At 47.0% G+C, this 6,000-nt stretch overlaps 1 protein-coding gene across 3 annotated transcripts in view; it reads right to left on the minus strand.

The window, feature by feature from the left end:
- ZC3H12B (zinc finger CCCH-type containing 12B) overlaps positions 1–3,659 on the minus strand; it is an 88,339-nt gene extending 84,680 nt beyond the window's left edge. For 2 of the 3 annotated variants that reach the window (XM_038417158.2, XM_043491712.1), the window contains exon 1: positions 3,186–3,497. The gene's annotated coding sequence lies outside the window, so the exon portion shown is untranslated. Of the gene's footprint in view, positions 1–3,185; positions 3,498–3,550 lie in introns of those variants that run through there. The other variant, XM_038417161.2, reaches the window with a different exon arrangement.
- Positions 3,660–6,000: the final 2,341 nt, after the last annotated feature.

Genomic DNA, 6,000 nt, shown 5'->3' on the forward strand with positions numbered 1-6,000 from the left:
CACATTCTGAAGGTTTTCTTGACAACCACAAACGTTGGATTTTATTTTTTCCCAAAAATGGAAGCTTAAATTCTGTAGACATTGGCAGCACTTGATTACTACTTGGTACAAGTGAGTACATTTTTCTAGTCCTGCTTCCAAATATGAACTTCTACAGCACTGTCTTTCTGAGTCCAGACAGCACCAGTGCCTCTGCTGTTGCTCAGGGCTTTTCTAAGCAGCAGCAGAGTAAAAGCCACAACACTAATTAATTTTGTTGCTACTTACTCTTGAGCAGAAGAAAAACTGACAGATATGTCAATTTCATTCTGCAGATGGATGGGAAAGCTGAACAGCAGCAGACGCAGGCAATGGAGCAATTCACAGATAAGGAAAGACACCTCTCAAGGAAACAAAAAGAAAAAAGGATGCTGAGAAGGGCAAAGTAGCAGACACACCCTTGAAGCATAGACATTTTTCTCCTTTCCAGCAATCAGAGCAGAATGGAAGGGGAGCTTCAAATATGAGTCACACACTAGTCAGAGGCTCACTGATACAAAATACTGAGCCTCTGAAGATGTCTTCAATTTGAACTCCCAGTTCAAGGAAACATTCAGGCTAGCTCTCAGTGAGCTAGTGCACTAAAAATAGAACACAGCCACAGCAGTGTGAGCAATGGCAGAGGCTATTACTTCAAGTATGTACCTAGCACCTCTGATGGGCACATACTTTGGACAGCTAGCCCTTCCCACCACTCACACTATTGAAACTACACTATTTTTAGCATGCTAGCTTGATCAGAGCTAGCACAAGTACATCTCCTTGAGCTGGAAATCGTACCCCCAGCTCAAAGGGTAGACACATCCTGAGAAGCAACTAGCCATAGCTTCCTAATGGAACTCAAGCTCTCTCCCCATTCCAAATAGTTGGGAGTAAGAGCTGAGTTTCTTACTAGTCATTTGGACCTGGATCTCACTGGCGCCGATACAAAAGATTTTGTAGGGATGTATCTCCTTTGATTAGCAAGTGAATCCTTCAAGCTGGACATGAAAAAAAATCAATTAAATTAATTTAGGAAGCTTCCCAACAGATTTTTCCAAAAGTAGCTAAACATTGACTCGCTTTAGAATACAAAGCAAACAGAGATCCAGATGAGCAAAATAAAGGAGTCATTCAGAGTCATTCTACACTTGCTGTTATAGGAAGAGTATTCTGCAAAAAGATCACCTAACCTTTCCCATATTTGGGAATGACTCCAACCTCTCCACTATCCCATTTTCCAGCCAGAAACAAGGCTCATTTTAAAGTTGGGTGCACTGATCACACCTTCAGAAGCACCTTTCACAGTGCTTAATTTGTGCCAGGGCTTGCAAGTGTTGAGCCCCGGCACCTCTTGACTTGGCAGTTCGTAGCCCTGGCACCTCTGGGCTTGCTGCATCATTTATGAAGCCCCAGCACCTCTTTCATTACAAATTACGCACTGATCTTTCCAGTACCGTATCCTATATTCTGTCCATAATTTCTTTCCAATTGAACAATATACCATTTTAATACAGGATATTTGCTGCATAAAAAACAAGTTTATAGCCACATTCATTTAAAAGACTAAATGTGTTGATTGTAAGAACATGGATCTGGAATATTGCATGGTCCCTGATCTAAAGCATCAATGACATAAACAGCACCCATTTTTAAGACTGTTGTATTTCATATTTTTCCTCTACTCAGAACTTCCTGTTTACAACAGGTAGGGTGACCAAATGTCCCGATTTTATAGGGACAGTCCCGATTTTGGGGTCTTTTTCTTATATAGGCTCCTATTACCCCCCACCCCCATCCCGATTTTTCACATTTGTTTTCTGGTCACCCTAACAACAGGACATACGTGTCACTGAAGACAATTCCAAGATATTAAAACCAAACCAATACATCAGTAGATAGATACAAGCAAATATTCACTTGGCTCTAGAATTATTGCACAATTTACCAAATCAATACACAGTATGACCTTTCCATTGCACTTTATTTTATACTGACTAACTTATGAAGGAAACTCACAGCAGTTAAATACAATAGCCAACAGAACTAGCTGACAATTAGCAAAAGGGACAATGTGCATCATTACTTCTTTTTAAATGAAAATTTAGTTTTAAACCATAAGACTAAAATAAAAAATTAGCTCCTCCAACCTTCTCTCACGTTTTAATTGTAATAAGCGACTTCTTTATTAATCACAGTCAGTTTATATGAGGAACTAATGGAAGCGTAAATGGTGGTCAGCAGGTACCCCTTCAATGTCACATTATTATTTACTAAAAAAGAAAAGGAGTACTTGTGGCACCTTAGAGACTAACAAATTTATTAGAGCAGAAGCTTTCGTGAGCTGCTCACGAAAGCTTCTGCTCTAATAAATTTGTTAGTCTCTAAGGTGCCACAAGTACTCCTTTTCTTTTTGCGAATACAGACTAAACACGGCTGCTACTCTGAAACCTGACATTATTATTTAATCACCTTCTTTTGTCAAGGTGACAGTTTTCACGCCCCTGGAGTCGGGTCTCTAAACCGAGGACGGCTCTTAGTCAGGATTCAAATGCAACCCCCTTTCCACCAGTCACACAAATGCAACCTTCACCAGTCACACAAATGCAACCTCCACCAGTCACACAAAGGAAAGTGGGAGAGAATAACCTGACTTCCAGTCCTGCAGCCACTTTACTTGGCCGCTGCAATGACCGACACAGCAGCCTCTTTCGCCCAACAAGCCTTTTGCTCAGAACACTTCGCACGGAGAGCGGGCGGTGGGGGGGGGGGGGACCGGGAACAGCATCAAGAGGGGTTCCGGCCCGTCCTGTCCAGGGGACTGACAACGCCCACGCCGTGCCCCACAGGGCTGCCCCCAACACAGCCGTGATGCCCAACCCGTGCGCGGCGGGGGTGCCCTGGACTCGGCGGCGACGGGAACGGCCCCGGAGGCCGAGGCCACCGGTGCTGAAGGGAGGACCGCCACCGGGCAGGCGCCCCCCCCCCCGCTAGGCCTTCTGGAGGCCGCTCTGCCGCGGGGGGCGGACCACCAGCCGCTCCCGAGGCCGGAGGAGGAGGGCGGGGGCAGAGAGGCTGCTTGAGCGGGGCCTTGCCCGGTCGCAGGCACGGAGACCCCCCTCCCGCGCCCGGCTCCCTGCCCTCTCCGGTCCCGGCCGCCGCCTCACCCGCTCTCCGAGACGCTGCTCGCGGCTCCCTTCGGTGGCACAGCCGCGCCCCGAACAGGCGACGGATGGATGGCGGGGGCGGGCGGCGCCGCTTCAGGGGCCCCGCTGCGGCCCTTTCCACCAGCTCCCACCGCATCGGGGGCTGGGGGAACCTGGGAGCGGCGGGAGATCGGCTCCTCCCGCGGACTCAGCGCCAGGGGGGGCCCGGGGGCCGCTGCTTTCGCCTCATCCTGCTTTTGCCTCCACCGGCCTGCCCGAGCGCCGTCTCCTAGCAACGGCGCCCGGCCCCGCTGAGCTCGCGCCCACTCTGCCCACTGCTGCCGGCGCGAGTCCCCGAGCGAAGCCCGCGCGCTCCCGCCACTCACCGGAGCCTGCGCGCGAGCCCCCTGCTTCGTGCTTCGAGGGCTGCAGGCGTGCAGCGGCAGTGCAGCTTGGATCCGGGGCGCACGCCGCATGCTTGAGCGCGGCACTGAACGCGTGGGCCCGCTCTGAGGTAGCAGGATGGTCGCTGCCGTCTCCAGCCGTTTATCATTACTGTGCCCGCTGTGCGCCGGAGGTCTGCAGCGCGCACATTTGTGGAGCATGCTGCAGCCGTTTAGGCGTCTCGGCTGTGCTCGTCACCTTGGTAGATGAGCACCTCACAAAATTAGCAGAAAGAAAAGGAGGACTTGTGGCACCTTAGAGACTAACAAATTTATGAGAGCATAAGCTTTCGTGAGCTACAGCTCACTTCATCGGATGCATTTGGTGGGAAAAAAAATTAGGTGTACATACTGCATCTCTTGAAAGATAGAAGCTGCAAAAGGTAGATCATGCTACATCTGCCCCCTAAAGTCTGTCTCCAGCATGCATGCATCAGGTTGTGCTAAACAGCACGAAGTATGCATGAATCATGAAGTATACATACAGTGTGGAGCACACATGGGAATTGGATGCTGTCCTTGTTTTTTCTGCTGCACTTTTCATATCTCTATTAACCGGCATTAGGCCAACAGTTTGGGATCTATCAAATCAGATACACATCTCTCTCACCTGTGTTATCTATATGGGTTTCCATGGAACTGTCAACAACCTATGCAGGACACTGCAAGGCAGCTCTTAATAGCAGAATTCGTTGTGAAGGGCACTTGAAACGCTAAGGTCAGGAGACCTTGGGGTCACCATTGTGCATCAGCTTTTTTCTGATACAGGACATCAGAGTGTGCCAAGAGAACCATGACACATGCACAAGCATTCAAGGCACGTCAGCTGCTAGACCCTGTAGTCAAGTATCTGGTGGGTTCCAATAATCATTCCTACACACAGATTACTCAAAAGGATGATTTACTAGGGCTCACAGAAAATGTTGCATATACCCCAGGTTCACAAGATTAATAAGTTACAGTTAAATATCCAAAAGATAGTTAGGGCTCCTCAGGCCTAGTACCTGGATGCCCCAGTGACACAGCTCCTGTGATTTTATCACAAGTCTCATACTATTGGGTGTCCTTTTTAAAGCCCCAGCTCCTAGGGTTATGTTATTTCATGAGAGTCTCAGCTTTTCTTTAAAAAGTAGTCTTTAGACTTACTGTGAAGAAAAGTTTGAAAATTTGATCCAAGTGTATTCTAAAGATTCAAAAACCAAAAGACATATAAAAATAACCATATTTTATTTTTTTACTCTCATGAGTTTTGTGGGTGGCCTGACATGATTTTTGAACCTTACGGGTGGCAATACTGCAATCCATTCATCTGCTTGAGGTATTTACGTTTGCTGCAGTCCCCTGGCCAGGGTTCAGTCCTGCAGTATGTCTCCTTGGGAGCCCTTCTGCAGCGTTCTTCCACCCAGACATAGCAGAGGCCCTACAACTCCTGGCACTCTGCTCCAAACTTCTTGCAACTCCCCAGAATGCTCCCCCCCTACCCCCCCGCTGACCAATGCAGAGAGAAAGAGCAGCAAATTCACTCCTTGGTAGACTCATGCTGTCCTCTGCTGACTTATGACTTCCAGAGGATTCTGGGAGAAGCAAGAGGAGAGCTCCCAGAAATGCTTAAGACATAAGCATGAGGAGTATCCACGTACCAAGGCCAGACAGAAGTTTGGAGACATTTCAACACAATTCTTTTAAAAATAAAATTTTATTTGTCATCACTGATGCTATTTTTGGTTTTTGTTTGTTTATTTTTTGCATTTCATTCTGCTTGGACAGGGCCACCAGACTGATCAGTTTCACTTTCAGGTTCTCCTGCACCAGCATAAGGCTTTTGTTTCTGAGTCTTCAAACTTTCCAACACTGCAGGGGAAGGTTGAAATCCAAACAAAAGACTATGCTTATTTGTTTTAATTTCTGGAGGGTTCATATGGGACAGAGGTCTCCAGAGCTCCAAATCCTGGGGTACATTTCTTCTTGATTTCATCACTTATTGTAATCTCCATGCTGATGAGATAATATTGATATTATTTATTTCATCTCATTCAATTCAGATCTCAACGTGGTTTACAAAGGAAGGTAATAATTATCCCAGTTTTACTGATGGGGAAATGGCACCAAAGAGAGGTAAAGTCACTTACCCAAAGTCTCATAAGGCAGGTCACCTGCACAGCTGGAAACAGAATCCATGTCTGACTCCCACTCCTGTGCCCTATCAACTGAATCATGCTACCTCCCATTTTAAGCATCAAGCGTCCCTTTTCCATCCATAGGAAAATAGGAATTGCTGTGGCTTTTCTAATTTTTTTTTTAATTGAAGTATCAGGATGTACAAAACAGCATCACAAATTAAAGTTTATTTACGACCGTGTGTGAAGTGAGATGAGTTCAACTTTATTGACATG

Source organism: Dermochelys coriacea, chromosome 9, assembly GCF_009764565.3.
Source record: "Dermochelys coriacea isolate rDerCor1 chromosome 9, rDerCor1.pri.v4, whole genome shotgun sequence".
Lineage (NCBI taxonomy): Eukaryota > Metazoa > Chordata > Testudines > Dermochelyidae > Dermochelys > Dermochelys coriacea.